General features: G+C 39.5%; 1 long non-coding RNA gene across 4 annotated transcripts; it reads right to left on the reverse strand.

Annotated features, from left to right (window-relative positions):
* Positions 1-2434: 2434 nt before the first annotated feature.
* Positions 2435-19571, reverse strand: LOC113614969 (uncharacterized). Of its 4 annotated transcripts, XR_003430799.1 has the most exons (8): positions 19545-19571; positions 18928-19002; positions 10340-10458; positions 5678-5799; positions 5134-5302; positions 4278-4391; positions 4074-4172; positions 3054-3369 (listed from the first exon to the last, which is right to left on the reverse strand). It is a non-coding gene; the product is annotated as an uncharacterized LOC113614969 (long non-coding RNA). The 4 variants fall into 4 exon arrangements; XR_003430800.1 differs by lacking the exon at positions 3054-3369 and adding an exon at positions 2435-2473 and having other exon boundaries at positions 4278-5302; XR_003430798.1 differs by having other exon boundaries at positions 4278-5302.
* Between the last annotated feature and the right edge of the window lie 243 nt (positions 19572-19814).

Genomic DNA, 19814 nt, shown 5'->3' on the forward strand with positions numbered 1-19814 from the left:
ATTCAGATCCTGATGTGGAACAGCAAACTGATCTGGCCCTGTAGGCATCTCTCCAACTGAATCCGTGTCCGGGTATGGAACCTCAGTCTCCGTCAACTCCTGATGAGGGGGGGCAAATATCTGGACTGGAGACAAGGACGTTAAGTAATTAAAGCCCACGGCTTCTGCCAGGGGTGTAAGGGCATGGGGCAATTTGGGAAGAGGTTCTGAGGACTGTGAAGACCAAGCCTCTGTCAGCCGCGGGGGGTTGGGGGTCACCTGGACGGGGCCCAGGGCCCACTCCGGAGGCTGAACTGCCTGGACTAGAAGCCACCGTCCTTGCCATGTGAGGAAGAGTCCTGGCAACCCATGGCGCAGCCGGGACATAACATGCGGCGGCTCCAGGGGCAGGGACCCAGGCCAGGGAGGATCCGGAAGCACATCCTGCATCCGAGCTGAACCGCTATGCCAGCGCTGACGCGACGGCTCACCTTAGCAACCGCGCGCCCCGCCCCCGCCTAACGTCCCTCCCGTTATTTATGAAGTCTTTAGTTGCGCCACAGTTATTAGGCTCCTGCGGAGATCCAATCCGCGCCACCAGAGTGGGCCTTTTTCCCAGAGTCCCTAGGGCGCAAGCTACCCTTCCCCTTGCAAAGGCAACAATTACCTCCTGCCGGGCCCTCTTCCCAACCCCGCCCTGCCCTGCCCTCCCTGGCCCCAAACAATGAGGCGGGATTTGGGCTGCAGACCCGAGTGGCCCCAAACTCCAGCAGCCCAGGGGTGGAGGGGGAGGGAAGGATACAGAGCTTCCCGAGGAAACCAAAGGAACTGGCATTCTGGGAAATTCAAAAGTGGTAGTCCAGTTCTGGCAATCTGAACTCTTCCTCCTCAAAGCTGAAGTCTGAGAGACATTCTTCCTCCCTTTGGTCACATGGCTGACAAGAAAAGTAGCTGACCTGCAAATTGAGCACCAGTTAGGGTGGCGAGAGGGGGACACACCTTACAATTATGCGAAAATGTTGCCATTTCCTCCAAACTCTCACTATTCACGTCTCATTATTCATACACCACTCTGTTATTAGGGGTCACCACTGAATCAGTGATGACTCCAGAACTTCTGGAGGAGGGGTTTGGGGCAGGTGAGCGATTCATTCTGGGAAAGAGAGCCTAAAACCAAGTGAATGGCCCTTTACATTAGCATGGGAAGACTTCTCCCATCCCAACTTGTCCCAACAGAGCCATTAATCTAGAAAAAACTACAGTGTCACTTTTCAGATGTCTACCCTGTGTGCACATATGGAGAAGACAGTTAGTTAGAATGTTAAAGTCAGCATGTTAAGTAATTTTCTTGAAATACTCTAACTAGCACGAAGTTTACTTTCTTCACAGTCCTTTTCATAATCTATTTAATTTTATTCCTTTTTAATTGTCTGGTACACCTTTAACACCTAAACTCCAAGAGAGAAGGAGCTTCACCTTATTTCCAGTGCCTAGCACATGATGGTTTCTAAATGGAACTGATTCCAAAATTGGCCTCATTTAGGAGTGGATCTGTTGTTATAATCAGGTTTGCAGAATCTTTAGTATCAATACGGAACCCTTTCCTCTCACATTTCATAGGAAACTAGTCTTCTTAAAGCCCAAACATAGATACGTTTCAAGTTCCCTTGACTGATTTAAATTGATTTAAAATAATTATTTTGTACAGGAAAAAACTTTCAAAATTTTTCAGAACATAACCACCTTTTCTTTCTCTACTTTCTTCCCTTCAAAACAAACTTTGCAACATTGGGGTGAGTTAAATAATCAGAAATCTAGCCAAAAATTAAGCTCTCAATGACACGAAACACATTTTTTGCTCCTTTTAAATAAAAATCCTATATGCAGTACATTAATGTTTTCTTTCAGAAATTATGTTAACAACTTAATCCGTAATTCGAGGCATCCGTATAATTGTTTTACAGAAAGGTTCTTTGGCAAAATATTTAACACAAGATACATAGGAGATGCTGAGATCTGGGTAATATACCTTACTTGAAAGGTATGAATAGTTTTTAGACAGTGTAGCATAATCACACTTAAGACCATAGTTACTTTGTTCCCAAGTCCCTGCAATTCTATTTGAGGGGAGTTCTAAAAGGCCTGTGTCTTCTCCTGTGTCCACAACCATAGACGTACACTGGTGGCCCTCAATCCTGCTCTCCAAACTTCAAATATGGGGCCAGAGACAAGGTCCGGGACTTGGAAAAGTCCTAGAAATTCCCTGCCTCAAAAGCACTTTCAGAGTTTCACCTTTTCCTAAGGAAGACAGGGCTGAGTAGACATGCTGAAGTCTTCCAAATCCTGCTGGTTGTTTTGAATTATGGCTACACTGGCCGTGTACCCCTTGAGCTTTTATCTCCACATACTTGAATTAAATCCTGTAGCTCCTCTTCGGTTCTAGCATCTGTGACCTCTTCACAGGGTCTATATGCCACAGCTGTTTTACCACTTTCTGTAATAAAGTTAACAAGGATCAATTCAGAAGTTTTCTTGTTCTAAAACTTCCTGTGGTAGCACCGAATAATTAGACATTCTTTTGACTTCTAAAAGCAGAAAACAAGAGCATTTTCCTAGAAGTTCCCTCATCTGACTCGTCAGTTTTTATTATAATTATATGTGAAAACGTATATAACAAGTATCAACTTTGGTTCAAAAACTTTATGATCTTAGAAATAAGAACTAAGGAATAAGGACATAGAAATTTAAAGCCGTGGAAACAAAAATGTTCAATCACAATACAATTAAATAGGAAGGCATTAGGTGGGGGTCAAAGTGAGTTCAAACCTGGGAGAGATACCACTGGACTATAACAGATACTTCCTATTAGAAGCAAGGCAAGTGCCTACTCCTTGGGACCAAAATTCTACCAGAGACAATGAACAAAGCTTTGGAGACAGAGACAGACAGAGCATTTGAACACTCTACTGGCAGAAACTGGCCCATGTACCTTTTGGACAATACAGCTTTCCTCAAGGCAAGCTAGAGCCACCAGGATTTTTGGTCTAAGGGGTTTTGTGTACATATAAGGAGTACCTTGGCATATTAGGCACAAACAACTCAGGCATTTAGTTTGGTTCTTAAAGGTTGTTACCCAGAGTTGACAGCGGATGGAGACTGTGCCTGATGACCAGATAGTCAAACTTCACTGGAAGGGCTGCCCAGGCTGGAAGGCCAAGTCCAATCCAGGGTCAACTCTTACAAGCCAATAAGGTCGCTGACAACTTACCTAGGATTTCTCAGTCTCTAAGCCTGCAGGGCTGTGAAGCAGGGGAGCAATTCTGTTGCCGGAATCTACTAATCATAAAGTTTCCTTTGGGCACAGCCTGTGACATTCTCACCGCTGTATAACTGGATAGGGAACACAATCAACGCTATTCAATAGCATGACCAGTTTCAAGGCTCACAAAAACTTAGCCGATTATTATATAAGAATCATATTCACCCAATATATCAGAAATAAACCCTTCAACAAGAAAACAGCGGTAATAATAATAGTCAATACATTTTGTCTGCTTACTATGTTTCAGGCATAGTTCTAAGCTTTTTATATTCATCATCTCATTTACTCTTACAATATCCCCCATTTGGTGGTAAGCTAAATTACTAACCCTATATGCAGATAAAGAAATTGAAGCTTAGAGATATTAAATACCTTCAAAGGTCTCTGGCTAGAAAAACCCAAAATTGCAACAACAACAGCAACAAAATCTAAGAGACAATGGTAGGACTCAAACACAGGTGTCCAAGGCTTATAATCACTACACTACTCTGTATGATAAGCAAGCAACTGAGGAAGAACTGGATCCAACACTTTCTGTATGAATTGAGGCAAGTCATTCTACATCTAAACACTGGGGACAATAATATTTGCTGTCGTTCTTCTCATAAATGCCACAAAGAACAAATTTAAGACTGTTGCTGTGAAAGCATATGGTGAATGAAAGAATCTGTAATGTTTTGGATAACCATTATTTTCATCCAATTAACTTTTCAAATAAGTTTATTTGCTCACTGAAACTGAAGCACTTCAACGACAATCAAAAAGGTCTTACCTAAAACCACAATCAGCAATTTCTGGAATCCATCTGTCATAGCTTTCTGAACAGCAAGCTTCTGGGTTATCTTCCTTCTCATAAGGAATGATAATGACCCTAAATCCAACCAAAACAGATGAATTTAAAATGCCTATATGAATAACTGATTTCTAGGTTATGTGTTTAAAACTAAAAATGCATCTGTGATTCTTAGATCATTACCTTAGTGATTAAAGCAGGCACAACACTGGGCTACGGGTGAATGTCTCTGTTTTAGGTATACCCTGGCATGGCACATTTTTACGGCTCGGATCTATTCTGGAAGTTCCTAAAATACTACACGGGAAATGCAAACCAAGAACGTGGCACAAATCTCATATTACTCACAGATTTCAAATGGAGAAGCTGAGGCTGCACTGCTACAGACCCTGCTCTCCTCTGCATCAAGGGCTGGACTCATACAGTGAGACAGATTTGGTTGTAGTGCAGATGATCTGGACTCTACTCAACCATCACCCACTCAGGTGAATAGTGGAGCCTCCTCCACCCCATTCGCTAACAGCCCTGCTTCTGACTTAAAACCCTAAGCCCAAGTGCCATGGAATCTAGGAAAAATCTCAGTATCAATGAGAATCCCCTTTCTAGGGATCTACATTTATTTTTCTGCTCAGGCCATTCTATAGGAGGCAAAGGACTGGACATTTACACATGAGTTTATTTCAATCTTCAGACAATGATTTTTTTGGGATAACTGAAGGCCAGAAGACATCTGTATTTCAAGGATTATTTTAGCACAAAACAAATTATTAACCAAAAATATAATAATAATAATAACTAATTTTCCCTCCTCCTAAGCTTCTTGGCAGGCAGCGAGTTCTAAAATTCTAAAGTTTAAGGTGTTGTCAGGTATTGCCTAAGATAAAAACCTATATTATCGGGCAGAACAATTCTGCCCAGGGCTTTAGTTGCTTAGAAAAGGTGAGGATGTATCTGAAAAGTTGAGTTTCAGAAAGAAAGGAAAAAAGAGAAATCCCACTGCCTCACCTCCCCACACACACACAGATACTGGAAAACAGACCTTCCTCCAACTTATCCAAAGGTTCCTCAGCCATGCCAGCTCAGGGACTCCTGCACTTGTGGGAAGTCAACACCACCTCTAAAGCACAGAAGAACTTCAGGCTTTGCTTCTGAAGTGGTGTCACAATATCTGTATTTTCCCTTTCTTCAAGGTTGGAAAGATCCTGAAGCTGTTAGGATTTTGAATTAAAGGCTAGACTTCAACATATTCTGTTGTTAGAAATAAAAACTAAACTCCAGTAATCCCAGGTAATAGTTTAGATATGCTATCCCTTCAAAATCAACTGAGACTTGCAAATGAATGACTAGATATGGACAAGTATTTTTTATGATATACCATACAAATACTGGAGAAAATTATGGACACCACCATCCAAGTCATTGAGTTTATCACTATTTCTAAGTGGCAGGCCAATGCTCAGATACTTCCATGTGGAAGCCTCCCACATCTCCTCCCTATAGCCCTGTTCTATTCTTCTCTCTAAAGCCTAGGAGTTCAATGTTGAAAGGAGTCTGGTTAGTCAAAGAAAGTCTACAGAGTTTACCTTGATGATCCTTTTTGACCACCCATGGAAACCAAAGAAGTAATTTGCCAATTCTTGGCATCTGGAGCTGTTTAGGGCAAGCATATTATGATGAACCGCCTTTATCTGGTGCCGAGACAAACCTAAAGACATAAAAGACCTAAAAATATCACAACCCTACATAGAGATTTATTTTGGATATACCTGAGATTTATCAATACCAATTTTATAGAGTGGTTGTGAAGATTAAGTAGGACATTTTAAGCAATGAGTTCACAGTGAGCCCTAAATAAATGTTATTTATTATTTTTAAGTCAGTACTTTTCTGCATCATTTCCAGGGCCCCTGATTAACCAGAAAGTTCCCTGACATCCGGTGGTGAAAGTGATGATGAAAGCAACCAAGGAAGCCCAGCAAAAGCCTATGATGGGGCTGGGGGTAAGCAAAGGCATGGAGTGTTTTACTCATCTCATCCTGTAGCTCTGGCTTGAGAATATGACCTGAAGAGGAGATAAGACAGACCTGCCACTGAATTAGGACCTGAACCTGTAGCACCCCCTCCCCAAGTTACTAACCCCTGTTAGAAGAGGGAATATGTGTACCTTTATAAATGTAAATGAAGCAACGAAAAGAATTAGAGGTTCATCTGCATTAACAAGCTTCTTTGAGAGTGCAAATATTTCCCGTCTTAACTCTCTAAATAACTTACATATTACTGTGGATTTTTTACATCACTACTTCTTTCTTAAAGGTCCATTTCCATTTTGAACAGGGTGTAGTATATAAATTTAGTCATAAAAATTCAAATAATACAAATAAAGTCAAAGCACTGTTAATTCATTATTGATTTGTTTCTGCATCTTCCTCAGTCACTAGTTTATGAGCTCCTTAAGTGCTTGAAGGAACCATATATTATTCTTTCCTTGTTACCAGAAAGAAGAATACATATTGGCATATAATAGAGGAGTGATGGTCTGTTGACTGAGTGAAGGAATGAGTACATAAGAACATGAAGTTACTTTCTCCAACTGAAGCTGCCTGCAGGGAAGGAGAAATGAAGACTAATTTTTAAATGTTGAGTGTCACATGGGAGGCTATGTCCTGTGCGGTGAGTCATAATGGAGCTGTCCTGGACAATTAGGAGTCTTCAGAAGGGCTCTGAGCCACTGGGTAGTAGAGACAGTTGACATCTCGGATAACCTTGCCACAGTTCTTGCTGGCAAACCTTTCCCTTCGTGCTACTGAGAAAAACTCAGATACGTTAGGCCTTTCCTTCATTTTATTTTAAGATGTTATTCTCTTTTCTGTATTTATAAAAAACACAGGAGAAAAAGATAGGAAGATACCTGCCAATGAATAAGAGAACACATAATTGGAACTTCCGTGCTGGTGCAGTGGTTAAGATTCCGTTATCCCAATGTAGGGGGCCCAGGTTCAATCCCCAGTTAGGGAACTAGGTCTCACATGCATGCTGCAACTAAGAGTTCGCATGCCACATCTAAGAAGTCTGCAAGCCACAACTAAAGGAGCCTGCCTGCTGCAAATGGGGAGCCCACATGCCACAACTGGGGAGCCCTTGAGCCGCAACCAAGGAGACCACCTGCTGCAACTGAGACCCGGTGCAACCAAATAAATAAATAAATAAATAAAATTGAAAAAGAACGCATAAGTAAAGTAGGGAAAAATTTTGGGGTTGTGGGTAGTAAACTAAAGCTCTGCATTAAATAAAGAAATCTAATACGAATGCCCTTTCCTCTCAACTCTATAGTGACTTGGAGAACATTTTCTTCATTACTCTATCAGTGACGGGCTTTATGCTGTGAAAACCTCACAACCTACACTTATGGAATGGTCTTAATGTCCAATATAAGAAAAGAACTCATTACTCACAATTGATACCAAGTAACTGTTGCATAATCTTTCCAGGACCATCTGTAATATCTGAGTGGTACGTGAAATGGTAGCAGGGTCCGCAAATTAAAGAATGTCTGACACAAAATCATTTCAATCCCAGGGACTAGAGCCAGGATTGAAGAGGGTGTTAAACAGGGTACAGAAGTGGGAGGTACTGCACCTGGAGTCACATCTGAGGAGAGTTCTCAGATTCAATAAAGGTGAAATCAGTGAGTAAAGAAATATGGATGAGAAGAGGCAGCAAGGTCAGGAGGAAGTAGCTGGAGCAAGAAGCCAATCAGAGAAGACACACAATTATACAGGGAAAGGTCTGGGAAATCTAAGCCTCACTCACTTATTCAGAGGAATTGAAAAGGTCCTTAACATAATGAAATGTTAATTCTGGGGAACTAAAATTGGATGGCATGTTAATATGGAATAAGGTTTCTACAATGCATTAAAGAATATTTAACCATTTTCTGGAATCTGAAGTGAGTTCTTAATAGGCAGTTTGAGAGTGATGAGGATGATGAAGCCTCCTTTATGTTACATCTGACAAAAGTTTGTCAAGCTCGGGACTTCGTTGTTGGCACACTGGTTAAGAGTCTGGGTGCCAACGCAGGGGACAAGGGTTCGATCTTTGTCCGTGAAGATCCCACATGCCGCAGAGCAACTAATCCCGTGTGCCACAACTACTGAGCCTGTGCTCTAGAGCTCGTGAGGCACAACTACTGAAGCCCGCATGCCTAGAACCCGTGCTCCGCAACAAGAGAGGCCGTCGCGATGAGAAGCCCACGTACCACAACGAAGAGCAAACTCTGCTTGCCGCAAATAGAGAAAGCTGGCGTGCAGCAACAAGACCCAACGCAGCCAAAAATAAATAAATAAATTTATTAATTAATTTAAAAAATTTTTGTCAACCTCACACATTTAAAATCCACATAAATGTATATATAAGGAAGATTCTTGTGAAGATTTCTTAAATTAAGGGGCAGCATAAAATGACATGGGGTTTAACATCAGTTAAGTTAGGGTTTGGCCTCTAGTTTCCACATTTACTGTCATGAACCTTAAGTAAGTCACTTAACCATCCTGAGTTCGAGTTTCTTCATCTAAAATAAAAGAAAAAAACAACTGGGGAACTGGGGGATCAGTGGAGCAGTGCATGTGAGAGCATTCTGTACACCGCAGTGCTGTACAAACGCTAGTCGTTTTTTTTTTTTTTTTCTTTCCCCTTGGGATCTTAGTTCCCAGACCAGGGATTCAACCCGGGCCTTCAGCAGTGAAAGTGCACAGTCCTAACCACTGGACCACCAGGGATTTCCAGATGGCCTATTAGTTTTAAATTCAGCACTTCATCCCAGTAGAGCGAGGAATTCCACATTTGGACCCACCTTCACTGGAGATGTGTGAAAAAGCTGCTTCTGGTCCCATGCCTTTTGGGCTCTGTGGGCATCCCTTGCTGAATAAAACTTGATGATGGCAGAGAACCCAGGACAGCCCACTGCTGAGTTTGGGAAGACTCAGACAGAATACAGAAGGCCAAACCGGGAGAAGACTGTGAACAGAGAATGCTCTAGGGTGGTCTCACACTAAGAAAGTGCAGTAAATTTCAGGCCCAGGAAACCAAACCGCCCATTCCCTTATATTCCCCCAGCCCTTCGCCACAGGTAACTGTGGTGAGCCTGCTACTCCAAACACTTCTCATTTCATGAACAAGTTTCCCTCTGAAATCCTAAGCTTCGAGATGCATTAGGAGGCAATGCCTTCTGTTGGGGACTAACTCTCAAAAATCTATGGGGGCGAGCTGACTGCTCAGGTCGTCTCTAGAACTAAGATTCCTCTCAGCGGAGACCACAGGCAGATGAGGTACTGAAGCAGTACCCCGGGGCGCCCAGTTACTGGGGCGCGGGGCGGCCTCCTCCACCCTTCCCTCCCCTCCGGCTCGGCTCAATTGCAAAGCCTCGGGGGTGGGTCCAGAGCTCAGCTCCCACACCAGCAAGGTTTTGTCACCCCCGATGGGAAGCGCAAAAAGTACCAATTGCACCAATCCACCGTCACCGCACGTGCGCTGCTCGGGGCGCAAGCGGACTACGCTTGCACATGCGCACGCGCGCTTTTCAAATACTTAGTGCCAATAAATCTAATATATAGAAAAAGAGTTGAAAGCCCCTGAGTGTTTTGTGGATAGAAAAGCGTGAGATTCAGAGCAAGTTCAGAGCTTGACAGCCAAAGAATAAACTAGCTCTCCATTCCATTAGAAGGGCTAGGTAGCAGCTTCTGGTTATGGAACCAGAAACTCTCAGGCTCCAAAGAGGACATAAAACAGCATCACTTGTACTCTTTATAAAACTGCAGAAACAAACAAAAATATATTTACATCTGTCCTGTAAGACAAAGGGTACTTGAGACCTAATGTATATAAAATCAGTTTATAAACTGTGATGTACTATATCAATAAGTTCTCATTTGCACAGAGCACAGCATAGGATATGAAGCCATTAATGTTAATTCCCTTCCCTCATCCATTCCTTTCTCTTGTCCCTTTATGTATGCGGATCAGTTACATTATTAAGCTGACAATGTAACTGAGCTATTATTAGCTTAATAATGTAAACAAGAATCTGATTTTTAGCAAAGGGGTAGTTCTTAGAAACTTAGGGAGCTGGAACTCTGAAAGTATGAATTGAAATAATGCAATTACATCATGAATTTTAACATTTATCATCATTGATTAAAAATAAAAATATTAAATAATTAAAAATTTATTATCCCACAATTGAGACTCACCACAACGTGTGACGTCTGTCAGGCATTCACTGTCACAACGCAGCTGGACTGTCTTTCAGACAACCTCAATGGTATTTTTAAATTGGCAGAGGCAGCAGGCCATACGGCTAGGTAAGATCCTATAAATGGAAACACAGGTAATTAAATTCGTGGTAAAAGAGTTACTTGAGAAGGTAGAAGAGGTAGGCCAAGGCCACCACAGACCAGTGCAAAAAGAAGTTCTTGGGGCATATGGACTGCAGAACTGGATAGGGGCCGGTTGGCCAATTGCTGCTCTTGACTGTTGTAAATAAATATAGAGGAGGAGAGAGGTGCCCAACAGAAGGATTAGGATGGCAGTAGGTACGGTATGCCTCGAAAAAAGGGAATAGGGATTAGCATTGGGTGACACTGATCTGTAGTTTAAATCCGAAGTATCTCTTTCCAACCCGAAAGCCTCACTTTGGGTTGAGAGTACACAGGAAGAAGGCACACTTCTAAGAAGAGTCTGAATAAGACCGCACCTTCTGGAGTCCCTTTCTCAGGTCCTATTTGTGAATAGTAATATATTAGAAATTATTCTAGTAATAGAAAAGTAGTAATAGAAAAGCATCGTGTGGTTAAACAATAACAGAGGTCGCTTTGGCCAAATCTGGACAAAAGGAACATTCCAAAGAATAACATTATCATTATAATAAGTTATAACATACTTAACTTAAAAAAAAGCACATGAGTTCATAATGATACTCAAAATGAAAGTGGGGGGGCTCTTCATTATAGAATAATGTCAGCTAATAAATGGAAAAGGAAAGATAGAATTAGGAAAGTGTCATTTGGCAACTATCAATGTAATAATCGATTCAGACAAGGATTATCATTGATGCACATTTATGTGAAGAGTTGTTTGAAAGTAGGATCTTCACTGATTCCACACTTTCACCCCACATATGATTTTTCAATTACCAAGGGGAAAAATAACTTTACAGTGGAGAGATATGGAAGATACCACCTTAATCAAGTGATCAAACTTAGCACTGGGCCACCTGAAGTGATGAAGTATGAAGGTTACATCACCTATATAGTATTCTTCCTCAAAAAGTTTACTTTGAATCTAATGAGGAAACGGACAAATCCAGATTGTTGGGCAATTTATAAGGCAACTGGCTTAGCCTCTTCAAAAATGCCAATGTCATAAAAGACCAAGAAAAAAAATAGCAGGGAAATATTGTAGATTAAAGGAAACAAAGACAAGACATGCAATGCCTAATCTTATTTGGACCCTGTATCAAAGCAAAACACACTTAAGGAATGTTATTGGATTCTGGCCAAGATGAAGTAACAAGGACCAATTTAACCTTGCACCTGAAGCAATGAAAAAATAAGACAGATCATATGAAAAAACACTTTTCAAGAAACTGGACCTCAGGCAATAAAGTTCAGTAATCCTCATGAGTTGGGAAATAAATGAAGTGATCCCTATAATTGCCCTAACTTACTTCTCTGAGAGAGTTTCCAGATCATGGTACAGGGAAGAGAAGTCCAGGCAGAGACTGGTGGACTCCCGAACTGACGAAATGGAGCTGACAGTCTGGGAAAACCAAGGTAACTAGAGTTCAAAAAGCAGAGTATCAGGGCTTTCCTGGTGGCGCGGTGGTTGAGAGTCCACCTGCTAAGGCAGGGGACACGGTTCATGCCCCGATCTGGGAAGATCCCACATGCCGGGCTGGGCCCGTGAGCCATGGCCGCTGAGCCTGCACGTCCGGAGCCTGTGCTCCGCAACGGGAGAGGCCACAACAGTGAGAGGCCCGTGTACCGCAAAAAAAAAAAAAAAAAAAAGCAGAGTATCAGAGACAAAAGAAGTGCACAAAGAAGTCTGCAGATATGCAGAGGGATCTCTTGAGAATTCAACAAAGTATTTGTCAGTACATTTGTGGGAGGAATTACTTGATGCCAGGAAAAGGACCACATGAAAGGATTAATAATAAGAATAACTGGATATCACACAAGGTTGTAGGAATAGTACCTGTTCTTACAAGTCAGACTGGAAAACCTCATGATACTCAGAAAAGACCTGTCTCAGTAGTTGCAAATAACGTGCGCCAGACTAAAGGCTACTTGGACTCCTACCCAACGAATCTTAAAAGCTAGACCTAAAAGAATAAAATTGTTTTGAGTAACTTAATTTCACCCAAAACAAAGCCCAAGCATTTTATAGGAATATAAATATATATATCACACAATAAACTAAAACTCACAATATCTGGGATCATATGAAAAATTGCCAAGCATGCAAAGAAGTAGAAAAATATGCCCCATAGTGAGGAGAACTAACCCATAACCTATATAGATGTTAGAATTCGCAGAAAAGAACATTTAAAAAGTTATTATACCTGAAGTAAAGTTATTATAACTGTAGTTCATATGTGAAAAAACCTAGACTAAAAACTGAAAATGTTAAGTACAGGCATGGAAAAGGTAAAACAGACCAAAATTGAGCTTCTAGAGATTAAAAGCAATGTCTAAATGAAAAAGATATTGAAAGGTTAATGGCTGATTAGACACTGCAGAAGAAAGGGTCACTGAACATTAAGGCATAGTAGGAGAAACTATCCAAAATGAAACAAAAAGAGTAACAAAACTAAACATCAACAAAACTTAATAGAGCATCAGTGAGCTGTGCAACAACTTCAAGTGGCCTAATACATGTGTACTTAGAGTCCATGAAGGAGAGGAGAAATGCAAACATTTGAAGATATAATAGCCAAAATGTTTCCAAAATGGTAAACACTATAAAGCCACAAAGTCAAGAAGATCAATGAACTTTAAGCATAAGAAACATGGACAAAACTACACCAAGGCACAAAAAATAATCAAATTGCTCAAAACCAGCAATAAATAGAAAAATTTAAAAGCAGCAAGAGGAAAAAACTATACACTACATACAGAGGAACAAAGATAACAATGACAGCAGAATTTTTGTTGGAAACAATGTAAATGAGAACTCAGTGGAATAACATCTTTAAAGTAGTGAATTTAATTCTATCAAGCTAGAATTCTATACCCAAATATGTCAAAACAAAAGCAAAATAAAGACTGTCTCAGACATACAAAAGCTGAAAGAATTCATTACTAGTAGACTTTCACTTTAAGAAATGTTAAAAGAAGTATTTTCAAGCAGAAGAAAAATGACATCAGATTGGAATATGGATCTACATAAAGATTAAGAATACAGGAATAGGGACTTCCCTGGTTGTTCAGTGTTTAAAAATCTGCCTGCCAATGCAGGGGTCATGGGTTCGGTCCCTGTTTCGGGAAGATTCCACATGCCACGGAGCAACTAAGCCTGTACCTCACAACTACTGAGCCTGCACTCAAGAGCCTGTGTGCCACAACTACTGAAGCCCATGCACCTAGAGCCTGTGCTCTGCAACAAGAGAAGACATCCAGTGAGAAGCGGGTGTACCACAATGAAGAGTAGGCCCCGCAAAAAAAAAAAAAAAAAAAAATAGAATACAGCTATTAAAGAAATTGGATGTGCAGTTTAGAACCTTCCAACAAAGAAAGCTTCAAGTCCAGGTGGCTTAGCTGATAAATTCTACCAAACATTTAAGGAATAAAATAATGTCAATTCTACACAAACTCTACCAGAAAGTTGAAGAGAAGGGAATATTTCCCAACTTATTTATAAGGCCAACTTTCACCGTATCAAGATTAGACAATGACATTGCAAGAAAACTATAGACCAGTATCTCTCATGAACACAGAGGCAAAAATTCTTAACAAAATTTTAGCATATCAAATCCAGTATTATATAAAAAGATGATACATCATGTCCAATTGGGTTTATCTCAAGAATGAAAAGTTGGGTTAATATTTGAAAATCAATTTACCCAACTTAGTACACTAAAAAAGAAAAATCAGGACATCTCTGATGGGGCAGTGGTTAAGAATCCACTGCCAGTGCAGGGGACATGGGTTTCAGCCCTGGTCCGGGAAGATCCCGCATGCCACGGAGCAACTAAGCCCGTGCACCACAACTAATGAACCTGTGCTCTAGAGCCTGTGAGACACAACTACTGAGCCCATGTGCCACAACTAGTGAAGTCCATTCACCTAGAGTTCGTGCCCTGCAACAAGAGAAGCCACCGCAATGAGAAGCCTGCATACTGCAATGAAGAGTAGTCCCTGCTCGCCACAACTAGAGAAAGCCTGCGTGCAGGAATGGAGGCCCAATACAGCCCAAAAATAAATAAACAAATTAAGAAAAGAAAAGAAGGGAAAAATGACATAATCATTGCAATAGATGCAGGAAAACAATGAAAAGAATCTAACATCCATTCCTGATTAAAGAAAAAACAGCCCTCAGTAGACTAGGAATGGAAGGAGACTTCCTCAACCTGATAAATGACTTCTACAAAACACCAAACATCATATTTAATGGTGAAGGACAAAGTACTTTCTCTCCAGGATCAGGACAAAAGCAAGGATGCCTACTCTCATTACTTCTATTTGACATTGCATGAAGGTTCTAGCCAGTGCAATAGGGCAACAAAAAATAAGCCATATTCAGAATGGAAAGGAAGAAGTAGAACTATCTTTATTTGCAGATAACATGATTATGTAGAAAACCTGACAGAATCTACAAAATTGCTACTGGAACTAATAAATGAGTTTATCAAGTTTGCAGGGTGCAAGATCAACATACAAAAAGATTAATTTATATCAACAAACAATCAGAGATCAAAGTTTTAAAATACTACTTATAATAGAATCAAACGTATAAAATACTTAGAATAAATCTGATAAAATATGTAAAAGACTTGCACACTGAAAACTGTAAAATATTGCTGTGGGAAATTAAGGAAGACCTAAGTAAATGGAGAGATATAATGTATTCATGGATCAGAAGATTCAATATTGTTAAGACATCAATTCTCCCCAAACTGATTTATAGATCAAAATCACAGTAGGCTTTTCTATAGAAATTGAAAACCTAATTCTAGAATTCATGTGGAAATAAAATTTACGATAACTAAAACAACGTTGAAAAAGAACAAAGTTGAAGAACTAACAGTAACTGATTTCAAGGCTTATGAAGCTACACTTTCAAGACATTGTGATAGTAGCGTAAAGATAGGCAAAAAATCAAAAGAACAGGATAGAAAGTTCAGAAGTACAGAGATGTGGACAACTGACTTTCAGGTTCAGAGGCATTTGAGAGGAGATACGATAGTCTTTTCAACAAATGATGCTGGAACAACTGAATATCCAGGTTCAAAAAAAAAAAAAACAACAACTTCCATCCAAACCATATACAGAAATGAACTCAAATTGGTTCAAAGGTCTAAATGTATAACATAAAACTATAAAACTTCTAGAGCAAAACAAGTGAAAAATTTTATGGCCTTGAGTTAGGCAAGATTTCTTAGATACAACACCAAAAGCATAATCCATAAAAAAAAAATAGATAAATTAGCCACCATCAAAATTAAGAATTTCTGCCCTACAAAAGACACTACTGAGAGAATGAAAAGATGAGTCCCAGAATGGGAGAAAACACTTAGCAACTTACACATTGGATAAAGGACTAATTTCAAGAATATATAAAGAACTCTCAAAACTCCAGAAAAATATAGATAAAAGATTCAAAGATATACATATGGAAAATAAGCATATGAAAAGATGTTTGACAAGATTAATCATTAGGGATGCTAGAGTGAGAAAAAATTGCACACCTATTAAACTATCTAAAATTAAAAATACTGAGCATAGCAAGTGCTGGCCGCAACGTGAAGAAGATGCAACTCTCATACACTGCTGGTAGAGATGTAAAATGATCAAGCCACTATGGAAAATAGATATTTTTTAAAAACTTAAACATACATTTACCAATGATCCAGCCATTCTACTTGCAGGTATTTACCCAAGAGAAATGGAAGTATATATCCATACAAAGACTTGTACACAAATATTCATACCAACTTTATCTGTAATAGACAAAGACTGAAACAACTCATATGTCCATCAATGGTGAATAGATAAATTGGGGTACATCCGTATAATGGAATACTATTCAACAACAAACAAATGAATTACTGATAAATACAAAAATATGGATGAAGATTAAAATAATCATGCTGAGCTTAGAAGCCAGTTAGAAAAAAGTATACACTGCATGATTCCATTTACATAAAATTCTAGAAAATGCAAACAGAAAGCACATCAATGGTTGCATGGCGACTGGAAAGGGCAAGGAAAGACTGGAAGCAATAATTACGAAGAAATGTTAAGAAACTTTCTGAGGTGATGGACATTTTGATTGTGGTGATGTCTTCATGGTGTGTATGTATGTGTGTGTGTGAACACAGATTACTGTATGTCAATTATACCTCAAAAAGCTGTTAAAAGAAATGATATTATATGAGAGAGAATTGGGGAAAATTGAATAGCAACTCTTTATTAGGTAATATTATTGTGCAGGAATTTAATTTCTTCAATACTGTGTGTTAACAGTATTGTAGTTACATAGGGAAATAAATTTTTTTTTTTTTTTTGCCATACGCGGGCCTCTCACTGTTGTGGCCTCTCCCGTCGTGGAGCACAGGCTCTGGACGCGCAGGCCCAGCGGCCATGGCTCACAGGCCCAGCCGCTCCGCGGCATGTGGGATCTTTCCCGGACCGGGGTACAAACCCGCCTCCCCTGCATCGGCAGGCGGACTCGCAACCACTGTGCCACCAAGGAAGCCCCGGGAAATAATTTTTAATATCCAGAGAGGAGGACATATAGCTGACAAGAGAGGGATCACAATTGTGACAGATGCTGTTGGAGGCTGAGGAAGATGAGGCTAGAGCAGTGACCAATGTGTGATGGCGTGGTGAAGACAGTCATTTGTCAGCTGACCTGACAAAGATGGTTGGAACAGACTGCTAAATGCAGGATTCTTTCCACATACTAATCTCATGCAATCCCCTCCACTAGCCTTGGCATAACAAAAACTTTCTATTAGCTTGCCATACTGGAGGGCTGATGGTACAATTTAAGGTGCAGTAAGTTGTGTAATGAACTGTCACAATAGTTCATTACAGAAATAGATTTTTTTTAACGGAAAAAAAAAAGAAACTTGACCCTTCCCTCACAACATATATGAAAATTAACTCAAAATGAATCATAGACCAAAATGGAACTCTACAACTTCCGGAAGAAAACATAGGAGAAAATCTTTATGATTTTGGATTACACAATGGGGTCTCAGAAAAAGATTTCTTAGATAAGACACAAAAAAGCACAAACCATCTAAGAAAAATTGCTAAGAGCCTTCCCTGGTGGTTAAGACTCCCAATTCCCAATGCAGGGGGCCCAGGTTCGATCCCTGGTCAGGGAACTGGATCCCACATGCATGCCGCAACTAAGAGTTCACATGCCACAACTAAGAAGACCATGAGCCGCAACTAAGGAGTCCATCTGCTGCAACTAACACCCAGCACAACCAAATAAATAAATTAAATCAATACGAAAAAAATTGCTAAATTAGACTTCATCGAACATTTAAAACTTCTAGTATTCAGAGACACTTTAATACAATGAAGATAAGTCACAATCTGGGAGAAGATATTTACTAAACACATATCTGAAAGAAAGGACTTTTTCCATTGCTTTTTATATAAAGCCCTCTTAAAACTCAATATAAATATCCAATTAAAAATGGATTTTAACAGACACTTCATTTAAAAAGATACTTGCACATGAATAGATACTCAACATCATCAGCTATTACAGAAATGCAAAATGTGGCAAAAACCACGAGATGCAACTACACACCTACTAGAAAGGCTAAATTTGTTTTAAAAACAAATATAATGATCAGGTGACGATGTGGATCAACTGCAACTCGCATAGACTGCTAGTGGGAAACCAAAATGGCACAGGCACTTTAGAAAACTGTTCAGCAGTTGCTCAAAAAGTTAAATATGCACTTAGAATATGATGATGCAATCCAACCCTTAGGTATTTTACCCCAAAGAAATGAAAACATATGCTTGCACAAAATATATGTTCACACACACATGTGAGTGTTTTCAGAGGCTTTGTTCATAATAGCCAGAAAACTAGAAAAAACTCAAATGTTCATCAAACGATGAATGTGTAAACAAACTGTGTTTCCACACAAGTAGAATACTACTCAGCAATAAAAAGAATGAACTACTGACAGGTGCAACAAAACAGATGAATCTCCAAAGAGACTGGTAAGTGAAAGAAGCCAAAAACAAACGGCTACATACCACATGATTTCAGTTATAAGATATTCTGGAAAACGCAACATTATACGGACAAAAAATCAGATTGTTGGTTGCCAGGGGCTGGTAGTGGGAGGAGGATGGATTGACTACAAAGGGACATGAGGGGTCTTTTGGGAGTGCAGAAGATTTATTTACCTCAAATGTGGTGGCTACAGAATTATAAGTTGTCAAAACACATCACAATGTATATTTATAAACAGTGAATTTTGTGAAATGAAAATTATACATAAATAAACCTGACTTAAGAAAATAATAAAAGAAACTAAAGAAAAACAATTGAGTGAAAATAAATGTAAGAAAAATCAACTTACAGTTTTTCCAATTCAAGGGTCATCATGACGATGCTTTCAATAGTTGTAAGTGACACTTGTGTTGTTCCCATGTCTCTGAAGGAGAAGCCCAAACATGCATGATATAAAACCCAAAGACAAAAATTCTAAACATAAAAAGATACTTAACATGTGATTACTTCAATTCTGGCTTCTTACTTGCCATAGATGATAATTCCAAAAAGCTCTTATTGAAGAAATTTAAATTTGCATCATCAAATTAATGACCATGGTGCTGAACAGCACAATCATTGTTTATTATCCTAACTTTTCATTTTCAATTGCATCTACCTCTTTGATCACTCTTTTTAATAAAATAACGTACCCCTTATTCCTTTTTGCTTTCTGGGATAAGTAATATTCCTACATGCATCTACATCTTCATAACTATATGTGTTCTTCAACACTGTTCTCATTCTCTGCTGGCTGTCTTACCCATATATATTCTTCCTTAATCCTTTTCTTTGCCAATAACTCTTATTTTCAATAACCCAGTTAAAATCTAAATTATGACTTTTCAGCCAAAGTACTCAATCTTTGACGAAAGCAAAAAAGAGCAGAAATTATCTCATGAGCCATGAAACTGTTGCAATACTTACAAATATTTTAATGCTGGCAATTTAAAAGATAAGAATCTTTACCTGTTGTCAAAGGATTACGATTGAGAATTCTGAAAAATGCAATGGAATTAAAATTATCTGCATTTTCAATTACTTCCATGAAAGCTTATATTCATTTTTTTTGGTATGGAACTTGAAGGTTAAAAAAAAATCATTTTCTATTTTTACCTATAAATCACTCTAAGAATCTGTAAAACACTCTTTCATTGGGAACTACCCAGGTCTCCAGATGATAAAGTGGAGAAGAGA

Source organism: Aethalodelphis obliquidens, unplaced genomic scaffold (genome assembly GCF_003676395.1).
Source record: "Aethalodelphis obliquidens isolate GAN/ISIS:26980383/991018 unplaced genomic scaffold, ASM367639v1 scaffold109, whole genome shotgun sequence".
NCBI lineage: Eukaryota > Metazoa > Chordata > Mammalia > Artiodactyla > Delphinidae > Aethalodelphis > Aethalodelphis obliquidens.